Source organism: Lutra lutra, chromosome 17 (assembly GCF_902655055.1).
Source record: "Lutra lutra chromosome 17, mLutLut1.2, whole genome shotgun sequence".
Classification (NCBI taxonomy): domain Eukaryota; kingdom Metazoa; phylum Chordata; class Mammalia; order Carnivora; family Mustelidae; genus Lutra; species Lutra lutra.
This window is the reverse complement of record NC_062294.1, coordinates 26,597,900-26,621,097: the sequence shown is the minus strand read 5'-3', so window position 1 is coordinate 26,621,097 and position 23,198 is coordinate 26,597,900. Positions and strand designations below refer to the sequence as shown.

The 23,198-nt window shown below is 53.0% G+C and overlaps 1 protein-coding gene across 6 annotated transcripts in view; it reads right to left on the bottom strand.

Annotated features, from left to right (window-relative positions):
- The window catches only part of KIFC3 (kinesin family member C3), a 52,243-nt gene extending 34,299 nt beyond the window's left edge, over positions 1 to 17,944 (bottom strand). For 2 of the 6 annotated variants that reach the window (XM_047712252.1, XM_047712253.1), the window contains exon 1: positions 17,830 to 17,943. The gene's annotated coding sequence lies outside the window, so the exon portion shown is untranslated. Of the gene's footprint in view, positions 1 to 3,004; positions 3,154 to 17,829 lie in introns of those variants that run through there. The other 4 variants (XM_047712251.1, XM_047712255.1, XM_047712254.1 and 1 more) reach the window with 4 other exon arrangements.
- Positions 17,945 to 23,198: the final 5,254 nt, after the last annotated feature.

Sequence of the window (23,198 nt, the reverse complement as noted above, 5' to 3'; positions counted from 1 at the left end):
GTTAGCAGAAGAAGCCAAGTCAGCTCAGAAAGGCAAAGTGGGATTTGCTTTTGGTTTAAAATATTTCGGGGGGGGGGGGGCGCCTGGGTGGCTCAGTGGGTTAAAGCCTCTGCCTTTGGCTCAGGTCATGATTCCCAGAGTCCTGGGATTGAGCCCCGCATTGAGCTCTGCTCTGCAAGGAGCCTACTTCTTCCTCTCTCTCTGCCTGCCTCTCTGCCTATTTTTGATCTCTGTCTGTCAAATAAATAAATAAAAATCTTTAAAATAAATAAATAAAATTTTTTTTGACAGACCCCTGGCAATAGCTTGACAGGTGGGTACCCTAAAATGCGTGTGTACATACCAGCCCGGGCTGAAGCCCGGCAAAGAGCAGGGCTGGGGACTCAAGAGCTGGGAGGCTAATGAGGGTCCCAGTGCCGCAGTGGAGGACACAGTCACCAAACGTAACCAAGCACGGAGCTCACTCTGGGTGGTAAGGAACGTTGGAGAAGGACGGTCAGAGGTGGCGACAACACCAGGCAGGTGCGGAGTCCTCACACGTGACCGGATGGTGGGGAGGGGTGGGGAAGCAGGGGATGGTCAGTTCCCAGCAAACAGTGCCGTGGGGAGGTCAAACTGGAGAACGCCTTGGGGGCTCTGGAAGGGAGCCCAGCCGTGGAGCCGCACAGAGGGCAGACCTGGGTAGGCCCAAGAGGTGGGCAGGGCTAAAGGAAGCGGCTGCTTTCTTCTGAGGGGAAGTTTGGCTAGGGTGAGGAGGGGAGGCTGAGTTGAGAGGATGTGGTATGCAGAATAGGAGGGATCCGAGCCTGCTGGGTGGACAGGGCCAGGATGAATAAAGCAGGGCGATGGGCAGCAGAAGATCTGGTGATGGCAGTTCACACAGCCGGGCCCTAGAAGGATGCCAGGCTTACTGACTAAAAAGCTGTGCTCTCTGCCTTCCCTGACTGAGGAAGACAACTTGGAGGAGGCTCCTGGGTACAGTATTACTGGACTGTGGGCTAGAGGATGGGGCGGAGGCTAATCCAAATATGTGGGCCAGCTCCATTGAGGGAAGAAAGATGGACCCTTACGGAGCAGAAGGAACCAGGGGGAAGCACCAGATGCCCTTTTCTCTAGGTTGCTTGGCACAGAGCTGGGCACACGACCAACCCCAAGAACCAGCAGCCTAATGGAAGAAAGGCTCCACATGCCTGGAAAGGTGAGAGGGGGCATTGAAGGTTGATTCCCTGTTTGAGAGAGAAGACTGTTAAAGAGATCAGCTTTGTCTGAGGGACGGGGACAGAAGGAGACAATGCTTCTGTGACTTTCTGGAAGGGAAGTTGGAGAGGGAGCCAGGAAGATAGCAGGAAGAAAGAGGAAGGGTGTGTGCAAGATCCTGAAGAGGAAAAAGCAGCTGAATTTAGAGCCAGTAGGGTGGAAAGGTCAAAAGTATCCAGGACCTCAAATAAGCCCAAGGCTGGGGCTTCTGCCAACTTGGGACCCACAGGGTGGGACAACAGGGACATGGTGTGGAGTGGCTATGACCAAAAGCTGCTTCAGACCCAACTCTGCCACTTACTGGATGTGTGACCTTGGGAGAATTACTTTCTCTGTGCCTCATTATCTCCATCTGAAAATGGGGAGAACTCCACCTTATAGGGTTGGTATAAGAATTAGACAATGCATATATAAAATGTTCATAACAATGCTGGCATATACAACGAACTCAAAATTTTTATTTTTCAGTCATCTTCCTCCCTCCAGTGGTGGGTGAGTGCAGAGGGGCTGGCTTGAGAAGAGGGAAAGATTTACCCCTCTTTGTCTAGACCACGGGAGTAGAGCTGTAACACCCCCCACCCACCCCCACCCCTGCTCTCTGCCAGACCAGGGATACTGCCATAATTTGAGGGACAGACCTGACAAGTGCCCAGATACTGCTGCTGGGGAGGGCTTAAGTCTCCCTGGAAGAGAAGGTCAGGAAGGTTAGACAGGGGCTAGCTAGGCCCTCCCCTGCACACAATCACAGGCCCCGGGTCTTCCAGGACAACCTAGACCTCAAAAACCTCCACTCCCATAAGAACAGCAGAACTCATCACCCTGAGTCCCTAAAGTCCAGTAACTGCAAATACAGGGCCCCATTCTGAGGCTGCATTCCTTGCCAATGACTCTCCCTGGCCAAGGAGACTGCTACTTTACCAAGGGCATGGGGAGTGTGCCTGGGCAGGGAGAGGTGCCCCAGCCTCATGGCCCATGGAAGGTGAAAGGTCAGGGACAGCGGGGACCCACAGTCTTGAGACAGGTATCCTGGGGGTTGGGCGGGAATACTTGAGAATTTAAATACAGCTTCCTTTTGAAAAATCTCCCAGGACCAGGCCCTTCACACTGCCCCAGAGTTCTGCTCTAACTCACAACAGGGGGTTGAAGGAGGTGGCTTTTGGCTTGCCCTCCCTCCTGGGATCCCCCGGGCTGCTGCTGTCACTGTCTCAATTTCCTACTGCCCAGGAGGGCACCCGCCCAGGCCTTCCTTCCAACCACAGGGCCGCCCTACCCTCCCCTGCCCTGCGAGGGGAAAAGCGAACTGCCCAGGGAACGTACGTGGTGGGAGGGCTGGAAACTGCAGCCTTTAAGGGATCCCTGGGGGATGCGGGGAAAATCTCCGCAAGAGGAGGGGGAGGCCTTGACTGACACGCGGTTCCCCGGGTCGGTTACGGCTCTCTCGGGCCAAAGAGATGGGAAGGGGGTTCCCGAGGCTGCTGCGACCCCAGGGGACGTGCCGCCCCAAGCCGTGCTGTGAGCAAGGTCCTTGGTTCTGTCTGGACGGCGCGGGGTTCGGCCGGCGACCGCACAGGGCTGCTTCTCCCGGGCCCGACCTTCTCCGCGCCCCGCAGCGGGCCCGGGCAGGGGAGGGGGTCCTGCGGGCAGGGCGGGCCCGGACGCGGCACCCGGAACGGCGGGCCGGGCGGATCCCGAAAGCCCAGCCCGTCCCTCCTCCCCCGCCACCGGCTCGCCAGGGTCCCCGACTCACCGGCCTGGGGGAGGCAGGATCCCGGCGTCGCCGCAGAGCCCGGGGCTCGGCCGGACCGGGCCTGCCGGTGGGAGGCAGCTCCACGCCGCCGCCTTCTCGGCCCGGCCCCGCTCCCGCCCCTCCCGCACACTTTCCACAGGAAATGATTAACTCGGGCCGCGGCGCGTTCCCATGGCAACTGGCTCTTGCCCAGGCGGGGGTCGGCGGCGCGCGCGCGCTCCCGCGCACTCTCCCGCGCGCGCGCCCACACTCACACGCGGGACCGCCCACTCGGCGGCCTCCCGGCTCCGCCCAGATGTTCCGGCTGGGCCTTGGGGGCCCCACGCGCCGCACACGCTAGTGCACACGTGCGTGCACACCCACTGGTGTACACACAGCGTCATACGTGCTCGTGCTTTCGCACGCCGGTACACACGTCCCTCACACATGCCTTCACACATGCTCTGGTCTGCAAGCGCGAATCCATCCAGTATTCACACACGTGCCCACGCTAGTCCTATATACGTGCCTTTGCGCTTAAACTTACACTCTGACGTGCACATCCCCTAACCCTGGTGGTACAGAACTTTCGCCCACGCTCGTTACTCCTCGTTACACATACACTTCTCCCATGCTGTCCTTCACACGCCCTCACACACCAGCTCGTTTTCTGGACCTTCTAACACACACGCGTACACACACGCACTCACACACTCTAGATGGCGCATGTATACATTTGCACATTCTCACACACTTTACACACGCACTAACGTTATCGTCAGGTGCTCAGACGCACACGTGCTTCCCCACACATTGTCCGCGTGTACACATACACTTGCTCACCCTCACATTCTTGCACACACCCTATGCCTCGTCCTCTGACACTCTCTCTAGTAGACACATCCTTTAAAATCCAAGTCCTCGCTTTCACTCCCACTCTCTCACGCTCTGGTAGCATGCATACACACACATCACACGTTATCACTCATGTTTACACACACACATGCTCTCACTAGCTCTAGTAGGAATACACAGGCCGGCTGCCTCCCCAGCCACGGCACCACTCCCGAATTAACATCTTCCAGGCCGTAGGGTTTTTTAAGGTAAAATATTCCTTTAGGCGCCAGTGAAAACCTGTCCAGAGCACGCAGCCCTCCCAGAGCCGTCCAGAAGTCCCTCCTTGGGGGACGTCTCGGAAGAGGCACAGGGAACGCCAGGGAGCCAGCCAGCCAAGCAGGGACAGCTGACCCAGAGGAGCCACTCTGTTCTTTGTCTCCCAAACAGAGGCGGCTTTTTACTCCCAAGCCTGCGCCGTTGTCCCCTCCAGGGTGCAGGAGGAGGAGAAAGAAGCTCAGAAGCCAGCCCAGTGCAGGCTGATGGTTCCACAGATAGTCCGAGAAGGGTGGGGACTTGACTTTTCTCGGTGTCTCAGGGGATGGCCCAAGAGGTGCAAGGAGGGGACTGGAGGGGGACACGCAGATCAGTGAAGGTTCTGTCTCCTGTCGCTGCCCAAGCACTGGGCTGGCAGTCAAGAATCTCAGCCGGAAACAGAGCCAAGGTCCTGGGCCTCAGATTGTTCTGGATGCCAGTACAGGACACTCACAATCCCCCTACTGGAAGTGGGCTAATGTGTGTTTTATTTTCTGAGACACCCAACTGAAGGCCCAGCAGATGATAAACATCCCTCTCCTGGAATGGTTTTTTGGAGAGTTAGAGATGTCCAACTACAAACCCCAGAAAACCCTCCCAACAGGAGGGAAGGCCATAATTTGAGAGTTTCCTTCTCGGAACCCCCCTGCCTTCTCTCCAGACAAGAGTGGCCAAGGGGACTACAGGGATGGATGAGGGCAGGGTATCTCCAGAATCCTGACCAAGTATCTCCCTATTATCTGAGTGAGGCAGGTTGTTTGTCTGTAAAGTCCTGGTGGAGAACTGGAGGCCTTGTCTTCCTTGCTGGCCAGTACGGTGGCATTAACTGCAGGTTTGTTCCGACAAAGCCAAAGCCAGATTTTTAAATTCATGATAACATTTACTGTTCGTTTTCTCTGATTACAAAAGTAATAGATGTTCATTGTAACCATAATCCCACCCACTGGAGATAAATACTGCCAACATTTTAGTACAGTCTTTTTTTTTTTTTTTTTTTGGTATCACATAATAGCTACCATTTATTGAAAGCAAACACTGTGCCAAGCACTGCGCTGAACTCTTTATAAACAAGATCCCATTTAACCCTGAACACCCGATGAGGTCGACACCAGTATATGCCCAGTTATCAGGAGAGGAAACAGCCTCCCACAGTTCATTCATAAACCCAGGGTGTGATAGAGCTGAGATGTGAGACCAATGCGGCTGGGGTGGGGTGTATGTACACGTACAAGCAAACAGATCGTACTATCGTATGTAACGAGTTTCAGATACCAGATGCAAGCATTACTAAGATCAAAGCACTAGTGAAAAAACAAAGAAAATTGAGGTATTAGATGGAAACACTTTTGAGGTTCTTGCAAAACTTTGACTTGAAATTGCAAAAGCAAATTGCTTTATGATTGTTGGAATTTAGCTTAAGAATGTACGATGTCACCAGCAACTATACACTAATGACTTCAAGGTCATTTCTATCGCAGAAACTTCACTGATGGTTTGGATGTGGAGGCTGCCAACTATCTCCTGGCCACAGGGAAGGTAGAGATGGACCAGAAACCTGGCCATCCCAGTGCGGAGGTCCTGAATCCATAAGTGAGGACCCTTGGGTTCAGCCTTTGGCCTTGCCCTTTTGCCCACCTTCTGGCAGAAATATAGAAATGGAGGGAGGGCCACACAAGAGGCAGTGGCCAGAACCCTGCAGCCCCATATCCATATCCACCCTGTCCCCCAGGTGGGGGTTCAAAGAGCCTGAAACCCCTCACTTTTAGGCATCCATCTGAGATATAGTCAGGGGCCCAAGAAGTCTATGGCCCAGAGGGAAGCGAAGAGGGGAATAGCACGGATTGTGTTTGGTGTGATTCTCACAGTAACCTAGAGTAAAGCACCATATAAGATTTACATGATTTTCCAGTTTTAATGATTTAACCTAAGATCTGATCACCTTCAGGCCTTTGCAATGCTGTTCTCCTTGCCTGGAAAGTCTCTCTCCTTCCCCTTCTCCCACCTGCCTCCACTCACCTTTACCTGGCTGACTCCTGCTTGTTCTTCAAGTCCTTCAAGCTTAGAATTCATGCTCCTTGACCCTCCCAGGCACCATCTCTCCCTGCCCCCCCGCCACACACCCCCACACTGGACTGCAATGGCCTCTCCTGTCTACACCAATAGCTCTTGGACGGCAGGGGACTTTCCTGACTTGATCACAAGGAAATCCTCTGCAAGTGCCTGATATCATGTAAGTTTCCACAGACTAAAAAATAGGTCATGTATAATTCAGATGGGGAAGAACATGTACCTTAAAGCATATCCAAACAGACTTTCTTCTTCTTCTTCTTTTATTTTTTAAGATTTCACTTATTTATTTGAGAGCAGAGAGAGAGCATGAGCAGTCAGGAGGGGCATAAGGAGAGGGAGACAAGCAGACTCCGTGCTGAGCAGGGAGCCCACCGTGGGGCTCCATCACAGGACACTGATCATGACCTGAGCTGACGGCAGACGCTTAACCCACTGAGCCACCCAGGCGCCCCCAAACAGACTTTCTTCTTGTGTAAATTAATGATAGTTCTTATCAAAAGGAGGTAAGAAATGGATCCTTACGCAATTAATTTCAATGTGGTCAGTAAGGAGCACCCTGCAGTCTTGAAAACTGTATATCTTTGCACGATTCTGGGTAACAGTTTCTTGAAGTTGGAGAACAACATTCTGAGGGTAGGAGTCGAATATTAAGTAATCCTGACTCAATTAGCCACTGTTTTGAATCCACATACTCCAATACTCCTGAAATAGTTCGTTATGGACAGCGCAGAAAGAGCTGGGGAGAATCCCACGGAGAGAACAGGCAGGATTCAGAACTCAGCCCTGCAGACATGCTTTTGACTCCCTCCCAGCTGCAGAATTTGGCAGCTAAACCTCTGAGTGTATTGGGGGTGGGAGAGAAGGGGGCCCTGGATCTTGGTTCACACCTGCCAACGTTTAGGAAGCCACACTCCTCCGTTGACAAGAAGGGGTGGGTGTTGGACAGCCCTTGGCTCGTCTGGTAAGGTCCTGTCATTCTCACCTGCTACACACTATGCTCTTCCAAGAGCTAGATGCTCAACAGATAAATGAACAAATGATACCACTCTCTCTCCAATCCCCTCCAGCTCCCTCTGTGCCTTCCCCATCCCTGCCCAAGGTGCTTGCCTCCTTTCTAAAATTTGTATTAACAGGGGAGACAGTTCTCCTATTTACAAAGGTCTCTTTGGGGGAACCAAGCAACCTTCCCTTCAATAAACCACCTTGCCCCTAAAGCTGTAGACAGTGACTACCTTTCTGCATTTGCCAGGGAGACTGGCCTTAGCAGTGCTTCCCCAGGCTCTCAGGTGAGGGAAACCTGAAACCTCTTCATGACCTGAGAAAGAATTTGGCAGCTAACCCTCCTAGCACTCCTGGGTAGAAAGCAAACAGAGAGGTGTTTTTTTTTTTTTCCCCTGTTATCATTTCCTGCAGTCTAAAAAATGAGAGGAATGCAAACACTGAGAAGATCTGTACTCAGGCACCAGGTAATAAAAAGATTTAGTAAGAATGCCCCTGGAAGATAAGCTCTACCCCTGTGTCTCCTCCCTGAGTCAGAGCATCCCCCCAACCCCCGCGTCTGCCATACAGAAGCCGCCTGAGCTCCTTCACCCAAACACTCCCTCCCCGGCTTCCCTTCTTGCTCCTAAATCATTCTATCTCCTTGTTCTAAGCCAAGGCATGCATTATTAACATCGTTCCCACTTTTTTTCAACTTCCCCATTCATTTCTACCCATCTGCTGCAAATTCTAGGTGGCTGGGCTTTTTTTGTTTTTTGTGTTTTTTTTTTGTTAACTTCAATTTTTTTTTTTTCCTGCACAAATGTAATAGAAACCAAAAGGGGTGGGGGTGGGGGGGGACAAAGCCCAGATCCCACCACCCTTACCTTTTTGTTCCTGACCCAGATTTTCTTTTCAGTATTCAACCTTGAACAGACGTATTTCTATATTAAGGAGAGACGGTCTAGGACAACAGTTGAAACTGGGTTTAGGGATCAAGTGGTCCAGGGTTTGAACCCTGGCTCAAAACACTTCCTCCGTGCCTCAGTTTCTTCCTGTGACAATGGGAGTAGCCCTAGTACCTAACCCCTCGGGTTGTTGTAAGAGGTAAATGCGAGTCCAGCATCCCACACAGGGTCGGTCCTCCACAAATACTAGCTTATAGTGGGAGGCAGAGAGTGAATGCAATTTTCAGCTCTGCCTTTTCTCACTTTAAACTGTATAATGAGCATTTTTCCAAGTTACTTTTTTCTGCTCTGTCCTGTTCTTTTCTGAACTGCAGGCCCCAGACTGAGGATAAAACCAGGTCCCATTTAGTTTTGGGCTCCCAGTGTCTGGAGACACACCCAGCACTGAGTGAAAATTATTGGAAATAATCATCATTCTCCTTCTATCTCTTTCTTTCCTTCTCTTTTCTTTTCTCTTCTTTCTTCTTTTCTCCCTCCCTTCCTTCCTTCCTTCCTCCCTTTCTTTTTTTTTTTTTAAAGATTTTATTTATTTGAGAGACAGAGACAGAGATAGAGAGAGAAAGCATAAGCGGGGAAGAGAGGGAGAAGCAGGCTCCCCCCTGAGCAAAGAGCCCGATGCGGGACTCGATCCCAGGACCCTGAGATCATGACCTGAGCTGAAGGCAGATGCTTAACAAACTGAGCCACCCAGGCATCCCCATTTTTTTTTAAAAGTAATCTCTGCAAAGAGTAAACTCAGAAACCTAAGATCAAGAGTCGCACGCTCTACTGACTGAGCCAGCCAGGAGCCCCGAAAGATAATAATCACTTCAAACGGCTCTGCCCTGAGCTGACCATTTGATGAGGTCAGACATGTGCGTAGGTCCTATTTCTTCATTTTTATAAACAGCACAGCTGTTGACATCTCCCCACACGCAGCCTGTTCACTCCCAGGGGAAGGGGGTGTTGTTAATTTCATAAATTCTTCCTGAATAAAGAATCTGAGCATTTTTTTACACTCTCTAAACATGTTGCCAGATTGCATTCAGAAGGGCTGTACCAAATTTACACTTTACACTGTCGTCGGTAGCAATTTTGACGAGAACGACTTCTTGCGCTGATTTACAGTTTTTTTCTTGGATCCGGAATCCAGGCCCCGGCTGGTTCCCCTGCGCGGCAGGAGGCATATAAAAAGATAGTCTGAATGATGGCTGTCAAGAGAGAGGAGTGTCTGGTTTTGTTTGTCGGTGTTTCTGTCGACTGGGCTGGGCGGGGTGGGGCTGGGAGTACTGAGTCAGTGCACCCTCTCCCTGCCTGTCCTTTGGCCCCCAGACATCTTCCCAGGTGGGTTCTGGAACATTCCACAATCCTGGAAGAGTCTTAGGGTTACTAAGGTTATCCCTGCTTTGACACCAACCGGGCACTCCATTCTGGCTTCTTACAATAAGTCAATCCATCGCTCCTGGAAAGAGAGTCCCTCAAGAGACACTGTAGTGGGCTTTCTGTTCTTGGGGAGGGGGTGGGGAGGAGGGGGGTGAGTACAGAGCAACCTCCAGGTCAGGAGCATGGCTCTGGACCACCCTGCCAGGCTCTTGACACTGCCTCCATCACTCACCCTGTTCTGCACAGCCCCGAGGCCTCTCCCACTGCCCCCTAGACTCTGTTCCTCCTCCTCTGGGGGTGGTCCTTGTTTGCAAACAGTCACGGGAAGTTTTGACGCTGCTGATTAACCAGACTCCCACGGCTCTGAGTTCTTAGTCATCGTGGCAAGTCTCAACCTTCTGCCCGCCCAGCCGACATCACCAGCTTCCAGGTGATGGGGAAGAAGTGACTAGTTGCTGGCTAGTTTCAGTGGCTTCCATCCATCATCTTCGGGGGGGTGGGGGTGGGGAGAAGAGGGGGAGAGAACTTCCACCCATTCCAAAGGACTGGAAATCCACATGGGGTCTGACTGCCACGGCAGGAATTTAAAATAATTTGACTTAGTTTGCCTTTGTTGAGAGACAGCTATGTGTGATGAAAATGAAAACAACAGGACCGAAATGTAGTCACTCATGTCAGTTCACCAAGACTTACACCTGATCTAACTATAGTTTCAACCCTCCCACCCAAGAATGTAATCTTTAACCAGTCGATGTGGGAATTTCCTGGTCAGCACTAGACTTACTGACAGACCCCTCTGTATACCTCAGAAGGGTGACCTTGCCTAAAAGGACATTCTTTGCTAATAATTTCCTTCCCGTGCATTCCCTCTCTGCCTTTAAAAACCTTTCTTTATCTGTAGCTCGACAGAATTCGTTTCTATTTGCTAGACGGGATGCTGCCCGGTTCACGGATGATTAAATAAGGCCATTTTGAGCTTTTTATTTACTCTGATGAATTTTGTTTTTTAACAGTGCTGAGCACTGGGCTGTATGGTTGGTTGCCTCTGGTTTTATGGAATCCTCTCAACCACATAGCCAATGTTATAATCCCATTTCACAGATGGAGAAACTGAGGTACTATGTTTAAAGAACGGCTGGGGGAGGCCCCTAAATGAGTAGGGGGCAGCTGTGGGAAGATGGCGTCGGGGTGCTGGAAAAGGCAGATGCTCCAGGCCAGGAGCCATGTTCCCAATCCCTGAGTGACCTTGGGTAGACGTCTTCCCTTCTCTGGGGCTCCTCCCTGGGTAAACGAGGAGGGTGGGCTGGCAAACTTTCCAGCACCAAAACCACGAGGGAGTGAGTGGGCAAGATGGAAGGGATGACTCTCGAGATTCTGCCTGCTGAAGGCCTGGGCTCAGAACGAGTAACTCCTGCCTGGGGCTCCGGCTTCGCTGATCACAGGTCATGTCAGAAATGAGGGCGGCAAAAGAAAGACGATTACTGGCTGGGGGGCAAGGGTGGGGATGGGGAGTGACTGCTAATGGGGCTTTTTTGGAGTGATGAAATATTCTATAATTAGATTATGTTTACGGTTGCACAATTCTGCAAATATACTAAAAACCATTGAGTTTTACACTTTTATAAAAAAAGATTTATTGGGGTGCCTGGGTGGCTCAGTGGGTTGGGCCTCCGCCTTCAGCTTGGGTCATGATCTCAGGGTCCTGGGATCGAGTCCCGCATCGGGCTCTCTGCTCAGGAGGGAGCCTGCTTTCCCTTCTATCTCTGCCTGCCTCTCTGCCTACTTGTGATCTCTCTTCCTGTGTCAAATAAATAAATAAAAAACCTTAAAAAAAAAAAAAAGATTTATCTATCTGTTTTAGAGAGAAACAGAGAGCAGGAGCAAGAGGGGCAGAGGAAGAGGGAGAGAGAAACAGTCTCCAGACTGAGCGTGGAGCCTACTGTGAGGCTCAATCCCACGAGCTCAAGATCACAACCAGAGCCAAAACCAGAAGTTGGACCCCCAGGTGCCCCACATTGTACAATTTCAATGGGTGAATGTTATGGTATGTTAACGATATCTCAATAAAGCTGCTTAAGAGAGAAAGGAAGAAAAGAAAGGAGGAAGGAAGGAAAGGAAAGAGGGAGGGAGGGTGGGAAGGAGGCCGGCATAAAGCTTGGGTCAAAACTGCCTTTGGGATTTGTCTCCTGGGAGTGGGACCCTCAGCACCCAGCCTGATTCTCTCTCCTCCAAGCACCCACACTCCAGAGCCTAGGGTGGGTGTCTGGAAAGACACCCAAGTGAGAGGCGATGGCTCCAGATTCTGACCAGAGGTGTCAGGAGCTCTTGGTGTCCTCGAAGGTGAAGGATCCAAGAGCAGGCGTGGGCCTGCAGGAATAGGGAGGCGGGGGTGGGGATGTCAAGAAAAGGGATGAAGGCCAAAGCAGGGGCAGCGTCCCGGAGAAGGAAGAGGCCCTGAGTTGGGGCCCAGGGCTGCTCCGACTGGGAAGGCCTGGAAGCAGCCCCTGGCTAGTAAACATGAGGCCAGCCAGGGGCTCTCTCGGTTGCTTGGAGACATTGTGGCACACCAGAACTCCCTCATGGGAAATCCCTGCGTCTCCTGGGCACCTCCCACCTGCTGCTGCAAACTGGCATAGCTGTCTTCTTGGAAGCAGTGGGGGACACAGACAGATGCTGCTGTCCCAGAGGCCGGGTCAGCCCAGATTGGACTCCAGGCCAGGTGTGCAGGTGCAGGGGACCCAAAATGAGGTCCAAATTGGCCAGTAAGAGGCTGGAGCTCAGTCCGCTCCTGCTGTTAGGGCAACTTACTGTTGAAAGAGGGGACTCCCAGGGGGTCTGGGAGGCACGGCCTCCCTTCTGAATCTCTCCCTACAAGCACCTCTTCCAGACAAACCTCACCCGGCAAACATCCTCTCTGCACCAGCCGCCTGGGGCACATGGCACTGGATTCCCCAACCATAAGGGAACTGAGGAAGCCCCATCCCGTAGACGATAACTACTTTCCGAGAGTCCTAGCTGTCAGGTCACACCCGCATGCCTGCCAAGCACCTGCTTGTCAAGAATAGGGAGTTTGCTCTGCTGGGAAGCTGACCCCCAGCCTGCACCCTGCTCACCAGGGTGATAGCTGCCGCCAGCTGGGAACCATCTGCCTGGGTGCGCTCAGTCCCCTGCAGTGGACTTCTTCGCAGGGAGGAGACCCAGACGCTTCCTTGGCAGAAAAGCCATGCTATGCCTGCCATACAGGCTGGCAGAGGCTGAGGGAATGCACCCCAGCCCCAGGCTGAGGGCCCTGGCCTTCTTCTTTCTACCAAGGGTGTGGGTGCTGTTGGCCTTGCTCTGTAGGGTTGACCCAGGCAGGCTGACTCTAGAGTCCAGGTCTCGAACTACCACACCATGCTGCCCCTGGAGGGGACTGCCAGTGGGGTCCTGGTCATTCTCAGCATGCCTTCAACACTCTTCAGCGACCACTGGCAGCTAACCTGCCCAACCCTTGCTCTCATTCTTGCCCTCCAAGGCACCTGTCTCTGTTCCTTCAGTTTACCAGGTGTCTATGCCTTCCCACCTTTGTACCTCCAAGATGACAGCTCATTCTCCTTGGGAGCCCGACAAAAGGATTCTCCATCAGGCCTTCCTGACTCTACCCAGCCAGAACCCCACCAGGACCACCAACCCTTCCCTTAACTCACTTAGTACCCTGGGTTGGAGTTTATGGGGGACTTATCAGTCTCCTCCATTAGACTGGAGCTCCCAGACTCAGGCTCTCATGCTGTGTGACCTTGCATAAGGCATTTGACCTCTCTGAGCCTCGATGTCCTCATAAATGGCGGCCATTATGGCTAATATTAGTGAAGCATTTATTGTGTTCCAGGCACTAGGTGCTAAGTACATTATGTACATGAGCTCACGTAATCCTTATAGTACCTGGTAGGTGGCTACTACTCGCCCATTTTACAGAGGCAGAAACCATCACTGTTGTCAGGATCGTCACGATTAACATGATTGCCAGGCTTTGACCCGAAGCCTAGCATGCAGCAGATGCTCAAATCCAGTTTCTTAAGTTCCGATGTGGTGAAACTGGGAGGGGACTTGGAGAGAAGAGAGTTGCGGCAGAAACAGTGCCCTGCGTGTGCTCTGGATTACTCAGGCCTAGCCCTGTCCTGGCTGGGGCAGAACATCTCTGGAGGCTGATGCCAGCAGACAGTAGAGGCTGGGAACCTGGGGTGGTTTTTGTGGTCCAAGCTCAAAACCCTAGGGAACTCTAGGACCCACCCCCTCAACTTTTCTCAGAAGCCCTAGGGGCTACTTTGCAAGGGCCTTCGCCCTTCAACCCCACTGGCTGAGCTGCGACCCCATCAGAGCTCCCGGCCTGGCTGTCCAACATGGATGCTTGAACCCCTTCACCAGGGAAGCTGGGGATACCTCCAGAATCGGTGCTGCCCCTGATGTTGGAAACACCTGCTCCAAAAATGAAAGTGGGGAGAAACACTGCATTTGCCACTGGGAAGAAGGGGCATCGTCCTTGTCTCAACGGTGCCCAGCCTGGCTTGTCTCACAGCCGGGCTGCCTGGGTTCATGGCATCGCAGTGCTCTGGCTTACCAAAAGCACCCCCATGCCCCCACCCCTCCTTTCCTGGCCACTTCCCCCACCAGGCACACAGGCAGTGCTTGGCATCTGGGTTAAATCTGTGCCCCGAGCCCCAGGCATCCACCTGTGGGATGGGGCTTCCCCTGCACGGCAGGCTGGTTTTTCCATCCTTGAACTTCAACTGGGGTGGTCAGGAGTCCTGTCCCTTCTTCCCCCGGGACCTCCAAGCCCCCCAATATAAATGACTGGACACAAACAGGAAGGAGCTGCTACTAATAGTCATTTACAGATGTGCCTGGTGCCGTGGGGCAGAGGGGAGGAGGGCGCCCGCCGCTTCCCATAGCTCCTTGCGCCCTCAAAACATCCCCATTTACAGGTGAGAAAACCGAGGCCCTAAAGGATAAAGTGGCCAGTCCAAGGAAAGTGCCAGAACCAGGCATCCTGAGGCCACTTCCGTCTCTTGCCCACCTGAAACCCAAAGCCTAAACTCTCTTGGCCCCAAACTCAGAAGCCACGCCGGGATCCCAGGGAAGGCAGGGCCTCATCCCAGATGCCTATCTCGCCCTCGATTCCTTCCAAAGGAGGCCTCAGAGGACCCACGTTCAGTCACTGAACAGAAGCTGGGCAGACGGTAAGAGTTCTGCCTGCCACGGGGGAACCTCTGGGCTCAGTGAGTCACAGCTGACATTCTTCGTCTACGAGTTACAAAACCACAAGGGGCTGTGGAGTGACAGCCGGCTGCTCTGTCTGTCAGAAGAATGTCGTTGCCAGACAGGTTCATGAGGCATCTGCCAAGTTGGACTCCAGAAACCAGACCTGGGCTCTTGCCACACCGGGTGGCTCCCAGGAGGCCTCGGCTACAGGGCAAGCCACCACCCCTCCCCCAAACCTCGGCATAACCCCCAAGATGCACGGGAGCCAGCCACCCCTGCCTGCCACGGGCAGCCAACCCATCCATGGCCAGGACAGCCACCCCACTCCACCCAAGCCTGGAGGGCAGAGGGGTGGCAGGCTCTCCCCCAGTCGAGCAGAAGTGATAAACAGGATAATAATAACACACTGCCCAGATGCCAGGCACTGCCCTGGACACTTTTTTCTGGATTATCACATGTATGGATTTTCCGGGGTCTGCTGTAACGAATTATCCCAATCTGGTGGCTTGAACAGCAGCAATGTAGTCCCTCATAGTTCTAGAGACCAGAGGTCCAAATTCAAGGCTTTGGCAGAGCCATACCTTTTCTGCAGGCCTTAAGGAAGAACCCCTCCTTGCCCTCCTATCTCTGTCTACATGCTGTTCTCCTCTTTGTGCGTCTGTGTCTTTTTGTCCAAATTTGTCTTTTCTTTTAAAGGCATCGATCATATTGGATTAGGGCCCATTCTAACCTCCTGTGATCTCTTCTTGATTACCTCTGCAAAGACCCTATTTCTGAAGAAGGTCACATTCACGGCTCCAAAGGGACATGAATTTGTAGGAGACATTATTCAACCCAGTATATCACACATAATTCTCCCAACAACCCCAGCACTGCTCTTACCACCATCTCACATGTAATAAAACAGGCTCAGAGAGGTTAAGCATCTGCCCAAGGTCGCACAGCCAAGACAGGAACCCAGTCTCTCTGATTCTACAACTCACACTACTCTGTGCCAGACATCATCCTCCCTGGTGCCCAGCAGTTCTGTGGGCACAAAGCTTCTTCTGGCGGTCATCACACTTTCTTCCTGCCACAGCCTTGAGGGGCCTGGCTTACAGTTTACAAAGGAAAAGAAGTCTCCCTTAGTTAACTTGACCAAGGTCACACAGCTAAAGGGTGGCAGATCTCTCGAACCTAACAGGTCTAGCACATTCCCCTAGAGAGGCTCCAAATGGGGGTCTAATGGGAACATTCTGAGACTTGGCTAAGCCAGTGAAGGCTATTTACCTAACGTGATCAGTGCCCATGCTGTGTTTACTTCGGCCACACTTGCCAAGCCCATAAAAGGCATTGTAAATCTGCGGCTTAAATTCACCTCCTCAGGTTTCAGCCCCTCGTCCCACACTGTGCTCTGCCAGCCGCAAGGCCAGCTGTTGGAGCAGTTACCAAGCAGAGGAAAACTAGGTCAAGACCGCAGAAGGGCCTCCCAGCCTACAGGTGAGCCGCAGAGCCTGGCAGCAGCAACAGAGGACAACGCAGTGGGCACTGTACCCCCAGTTGCTCCCAGACAAGGGGGCTCACGATACCAACGCAGCCTGCTGTTGGCCACGTGCTGGGCACTGGTCCAGGCACAGTCTAGCACTTTCTGATAATGTTCACAAATGCCCCACGAAGTAGGCACTACTGGTTCCTCCACTTTCCCAGAGGAGACTGAGGCTCAGAGGAAGGTCACTCTGCTGGAGAGTGGCCAAGTCAGGACTCGGTCCCAGGCCTGCCTGAGTCCAGAGCCCCATGTTGGTCTCTGCAGAAAGTGCTCTCAGGGACTGTCCAAGTCTGCACATGTGGCCACTGTGAGGGGAGCGCCTTCGAGCATACAAGGGGTGTGGAGGACTGGAGGAGGATTTGAGAGAAGGAGGACAGACCTAGGACCAATGAGGCCGAGCGAGCCAGTTTGTTCTTGGCAATGTAGGGCAGGGGGAGGACACAGCTTGGCACAGGCATGGACTTGGGAGCCTGGGGGCCTCTCTTCTGACCCACCTGACAGTGAGAGAGGTCCTAACATGAAAATCAGAGTACATCACCTTCTGACTTTAAAAACCCCAGTAGCTTCCCATGGAGCTCACAACAGATCCAAACTCCTTCCTGTGGTCAACAAGGCCCTGCAGGGCTGGCTCCGTTGACCTCCTTCAGCTTAGCTCAGCTCTAGCTGCATAGGCTTCCTTCTTGTTCCCCATGCATGCCACCGGGCCTTTGCACTTACTGTTCTCCCTGCCTAGAATGCCATTCTGCCAACTCTGTGCATTCTGGCTCCTCATCCTTAGAATCTCAGCTCTACTGTGCCTGCATCAGGGTAGTCTTCCCTGGCCACCAGTCCAGCATCAATGGTCCCGTTGTTGTCTGCGTAATCCCCCCGTTATCTTTCCTTCATAGCACTTGATGCAACCTGCAGTGTCCTGTTTATTTATTGTATGCTCCTTAATTGTCTTTTTCCCATCAAGGTAAGGACTTTGTCCTGTTCCCTGCTGACCCCAGCCCCTGGCACAGTCCCTCCTGTGCAGGTGTTCATTGGGTATTTGGTGAATGAATAAATAAATGAACTCAACGGAGATATAAAGCCACAGACAGACCACCCAAAGAAAGCCTGGGAAAAGACCAGACCAGCAGAGGAGACAGCTCAGGAGAAGCCCTGGAGGCTGAGGCCTGAGCAGAAGCTGCTGGGGAAATCCTGGGGAGGTGAGGAGTGTGTGAGCAATGAGGGGATGCAAATAAGGGCAGAAATGGCAAAAGGAGGCTGTTTCTCAAGGGCAGTGCCGACCAGAACACGTGGCCAACCAGCCGGGAGAAGAGACCGGAGAGAGTCTGGTAAGGGTTTAAGGGTTACTTGGCAGGATAATAAGCAAAAGCTAAACCCCAAAACATGCTTCCTCCTTTTACCCATTCATTCATCCATGAGGATCAAACAGCTCTCCGTGGCCACCAGTGAGGAGAGTTGCTCTGGGGAAGGTGGGAGTGGGGAGGAGGCAGGGACCAGGACAGGGTCAAGGAGAGTAGAGGAGGAGGTAGGGGATGCCTGGGGCTGCTGGGCCTCAAGTCATTTACCAGAGGAGAGTGACCAGACCCCCTGAGAGGATGCAGCTCTAGGCAGAGACAGAGGCAGGAATGGGAGCCGGGTGTCCCTCTGCTGCTCCAGCTCTAGCCATAGACATGGAGACCTGACCAGGAAGGGTTCCTTAGTCCAGGCCCTCCTCCAGCCAGAAAGGAGGACTTGAATCAGGACTTGTTTAAACTCAAAGGTGAATTTTCACCCCGCGATTCTCTGCACTCATCCGCCTGCAATTTCTCTGAGGCTCTGCAAGCTAATTGCCCCCTTGTGTCTTGGCCTCGTGAACCCTCAGGAAGTACAAGGGTCAGCCTTTCTCTCTGTAGGTGCATGGGGGAGGGTTCTAGGTAAGGGATAGCTGGGATCTTAACAATAACTTGCTGACCTCATTGCTCCAGAAGTTAAACAGAAACAACATTGGCCAATAAAAGACAGAGAAAATTCCCCCAGGGTACAATGTCCCAGTGGTCAGGAAAATGGGCTCTGGGGTTAAAATGCGAGTCCACCTCTCACCAGCTGAATGACCTCAGGCAAACCCCTAAACCTCCCAGAGCCTGTTTCCTTTTGTGCAAAATGGGAATAATCCTATCACGCATCTTTCAAAACATTGTTGAAGAGACGAACGAGATCATGTACGTGAAGAGCCTGGTACACAGTAGGTGCTCAATACATGATAACATGTACACAGGGCCAATCACGTGCCGGATTGCTGAAGGATCCTTCATTCTACACAATAACTGGCTTATCCTCTTCAAAAATGTCAATGTCATGAAATACAAAGAAAAACTCTGGTGTTGTTTGGGATGGAAAGGAGACTCAAGGGACCCGAACACCAAAGGTCACACCTGAGCTTGACTGTCCTTGGCCATAAAGGGCATTACTGGGGCAACTGACAAAACTCCAGGGGCGCCTGGGTGTCTCAGTGGGTTAAAGCCTCTGCCTTCGGCTCAGGTCATGATCCCAGGGTCCTGGGATCGAGCCCCGCATCGGGCTCTCTGCTCGGTGGGGAGCCTGCTTCCTCCTCTCTCTCTGCCTGCCTCTCTGCCTACTTGTGATCTCTGTCTGTCAAAAAAATAAATAAAATCTTTAAAAAAAAAAAAAAAAAACTCCAATACAGGCTGTCGATTAGACCTGTAGTATGGTCTCAGTGTTAACTGGCCGGTTGTGATCATCACACATTAGTTACAAAAGAGAATTTCTTTTTTTAAGGAACCATACACTGAAGTATTTAGAGGTAAAGAGGTGTCATGTCTGCAGCTTTCTCTTAAATTTCTGAGAGAGAGAGAGAGAGAGAAAAGGATAAAGTAGATGTAAAGTGTTAACACCCATGGGATCTAGCAGGAGGGTACCTCTGAATTCTTTGGGTTATTCCTGCAACTCTGCTGTAAAGCTTATAACTGTGAAAGCAAAAGAAGAAGAAATGCATGGCCTTGCCCTTGAAACGATGCTTGCTTCTGGCATATTCCCCTGCCAAAGAAGAGCATGTCCCTCTGGTGGCAGGCTTCCAGGGAGGGTGACCAGCCATCCGGGATCGCTGGGGACTGTCCTGGCTTTGGCAACTGAAAATCTGGCATCCTGGGAAATCCTTCAGGCCCGTGTGAACCGAGATGGGAGGAGCAGGGGAGGGGGTCACCCTGCTTCCGGACCAACCTTGTGGCTGAATGCTGCTGGGCGCATGACGAGCCTCTTGGTGGGTCCTGTGAGCCTCCCTGCAGCAGCGAGGGCCCCAAGGCCGCCTCTGGAACCAGCAGCATAGTGGCTGGACGGAATGCAGCCCGGATGCCTCGTCTTACCTGACTTCATGAGTGAAAAGAACTGGGCCAGAGACTTACTGGCAAATTCGGGGGTTTCACCTCATAACAGGATATCAAAGAGGCCAAGTTGCCCTTTGCCTGGAGCACAACCAAGGCCTCAAGCGTAAACGGAAGCCTATGGGGAGGCCAGGCCTGCCCCCCTGACGCCTCCTGACCAGGCCTGCCCTCGGCCTCGGGCACATAGTTAACCTGCATCTGAGGCCTGCTCAGCTGTCCCCGGGACCAGCCAGAACCCAGCATATGACAGATGGGTGGCTGTCAGTAACCGGAGCTCTGGCCCTGTCAAGTGGGTGCCTCAGGGCTGAGGCGGCCTACAGCACCGTCAGACGCAGCCGGGCCTGCCTGGCTGGTTGATGGCCACCTGGAGCTGGCCCGGTGGCCAACCCAGACTGCTCCCTCACGGATGACCTCCCGGGGACATTCCACCTGTGGGAGGCGGGACAGAGACACCACTGTCAGTCCTCAAACATCACAGGACTGTCCCCTCCTTCCTGTCCTTCCCTCCCTGGCAGGCACCAGGCGCCCATGCTGTGGCCTCCCGGCCTCAAAGGGCTCTGAGGAGGGTCAGTGGGTTTGCACACAGCTTTGAGCCCAACCATGAAAGCCTGGATGCCGTGATTAAGACCCGGATACGAGCTTGCCTGCAACGGGCTGCTCAGGGCGGCGCAAGGAGGACGCCACTCCACTTAACTCCCTCGTCCGCCGTGGAGCCAGCTGTGAGTCAGGCTTTGACTACGGCCACCTTCTTAATTTAGAGAAGCGGCAGCTGCCCACCCAAATTAGCCACCCCCTGTCCGGCCCGGAGCCCGCCGTTCACTTGCCTCTCTCTGCTCAGGTTCTTTCGAAAGCCAAGTTGGCACGTCGCCCAGTGGGGCTGTATTCTTGTCGGACCGCTCAAATACATGCCACACACGTTCAAACAGCACAAAGTCCGGTGAAAAGTAAGAGTCCCCCTCACCCCTGACCTCTGAACCCCCCCGCCCCATCTGCCTCCTCTGAAACAATCATTGCAAGCATGGCTGGGGAACCCTGCCCGGGAGAGTTCCCATACAAGCTCTCGCGAAGAAATGTCCCACTGTCCCACAAATGTCAGCACAGCACACAGCGCTCTGTGTGCAGGCAGAGAAAGGAAAAACAAGCACATGAACTTTGCTTTTCTTACTTAACCCTTCTAGAGAGTCCTCCACACCCCATAGACACGTTGCCTCCCTAGGGCTGTGCATCTTCCAAAGGGCGGATGGACCCCTCTGATTTAGCCCGTCACTGTCGATGGGTCATGGAGTCACTTCTAGTCTTTTACAACCACGAAACAGCTTCCAAAGGGAACGTCCTTGTAGCTGGATCTCGGCTCTCACACGGAGTCGCAGGTGTTCCTAGAGGTGGAACCTCTAGCGTTTTAAAATTTGGGATAGGAACAAGCAGCCCCTTTGAGAATCTGATGAAAAAGAAGACTCCTCTCTCCAGACAAAAACAAACAAACAAGAAAGCACCAAAACCACAAAAACCCTGCGCAATTATTTTGCATCAGATTTCTGAAGGGAAGCTCACAGACCCCACAGTAGGAAGTCTTGGTACAAGGGAAAAGAAGATGCATAAGAAAGTTGCCTCTGACCACCACCTGTGTGTGTGTGTGTGTGTGTGTGTGTGTGTGAGTGTGTGTGCACACGCACGCTTCGATCTGGCCATCATACAGGAAGCAACCCATTAGTTCCGCTGACAGCGGCGGAGGCAGCTAGCACATTTGAGTTCAGATTCCAGAAGTGAGATTCTTTATCTCACTTCATCCACCAGGGTACATACCTCTCACGGTCGTCGTCACGCTCCTTGACCTTCAATTTCCAGAACGCGGCTGTGGAGCAGGAGCGCTGGGCTGCTCGGGCCCTGGGCCCCTGGGGCTGGCGGCAGACCCCTCCCGCAGCTGCCGCCTCCGGCCTGTGAAACCAGACCCCGTGTCTGGAAGGCTCTGGAGCTCACACGCTCAGTTAGGTATGAATATTTGATGGCAGCAGCCACTAAGGACGCGGGGTAACCACAGTGTCTTCAGGGGAGCACCATGCGGAGAGCACACACCGCACTCTCATTCAGGGCCCACAGCAGACGGAAGGGACTCCATGAGAGAAAAGCTAAAAGGAACCAGAACCGAGAACATCCTGTGGCAGGTTCGAGTCTGGCGTCAACGTGCTCGGAGGCTAACTTGGGTGCCCTTGGGACGGGAGCTTCCCATGGGCAGTGACCACAGGCCGCAGTTTGGTGTCCAGCTGGCTGTAAGCCAGAGGGCACTCCCCACAGTGACAACGCGGTGAGAGCTAAAGCCAGAGAGCCAAGGACCCTGACCAACAGTCCCCCCCAGGGCCACTCACCTCCCACGGCGCCATAGCCAAAAATCCAGAGCCAAGCTAAAGAGCCACCCCATGCCTGAGAGAGAGGAGACACTTGACACCTGTTGTCCCTTTCTTTCCTTCCCCCTTCCCCTCAAGGTGCCGGGAGCTCACCTCTCCAGAGCCTCCCGCTGCCCGTACGACACCTCACAGGGATGTTCGCCTCGGCAGCCCTCTGGTGACATGGCTGTTTTTGGAGGCTGAGGCGTCATCAGCTTGGATCTTAGCAACGATGAGGCCTTGGGTGGCCAGAAACTCCCCTCCATTCCCTGAGCTACAAACCATCCCGAGGGCAGAGAGTGTTTCTCTCATACTGTGGAGAGGAAGGAACCGAGAACTCGAACTATCATTTCTGGAACACCATGTAAGTTCCAGAAAGTTCCATCCTGACGGCAAAGGCCACTCTGTCATCTGTGGCTCATATATCAACAACAGCAACAAAATACCCAACATCTAGTGAGCGCTCACTACATACCAGGTAGCAAGGTAGCATCTTCGATGCATTAACTCATTTATCCCCTCCTGATAACCCCTCAAGGTAAGTTCTAGGACTATTTCATTTTTGAGTAAGGAAACTGAGGCACAGAAAGGTGAAGTACTTGCTCAATGTCACACTACTGGCAAGTAGTGGGGCCTGCCACTTTGCCCATGGACCCCCCTCAGGGGCTTTCCCAGTGAGCAGCCTTTTAAGGAGAATGGAGGAGAAAGCAGTTCTGTGCCCCTCCCTCCTCCTCCCAGTTGCCTTTGTCCTCATGACAGAGCCCCCGCCTGTGCCAGTCACTGAGCAAGGGCTTTACCTGCGTCATCTCATATCGCTTTTGCAACTGCCCCGTGAGGTAGGAAGTCTGGTTATGTCCCTGTCCCAGGGGAGGAGGCCGACATGAAGCAAGGCACCCAGCAACTCAGTGGTAGAGCCGGGATCCAGCCCAGAGCTGAACCTTCTTTCAAGGCCAGGCCCACGCTGGGCACTGCACGAGGCAGCCCACGTGCAGACGTGGCCATGAGGAAACGGAGTGGGGGTGGGGGGCATGGCCAAGGAGGCATGGTGGGAGGCGGGAGGGAGGTTTGCGGCAAAGTCTTGTCTATGTCTCTGCCAAGAAGATGTGCTGGTAATTGTCTCTCTGAGGGTGGCACCCCGAACAGACAGCCTCGGGTGGGGCGCAATGCCTCTGGGCT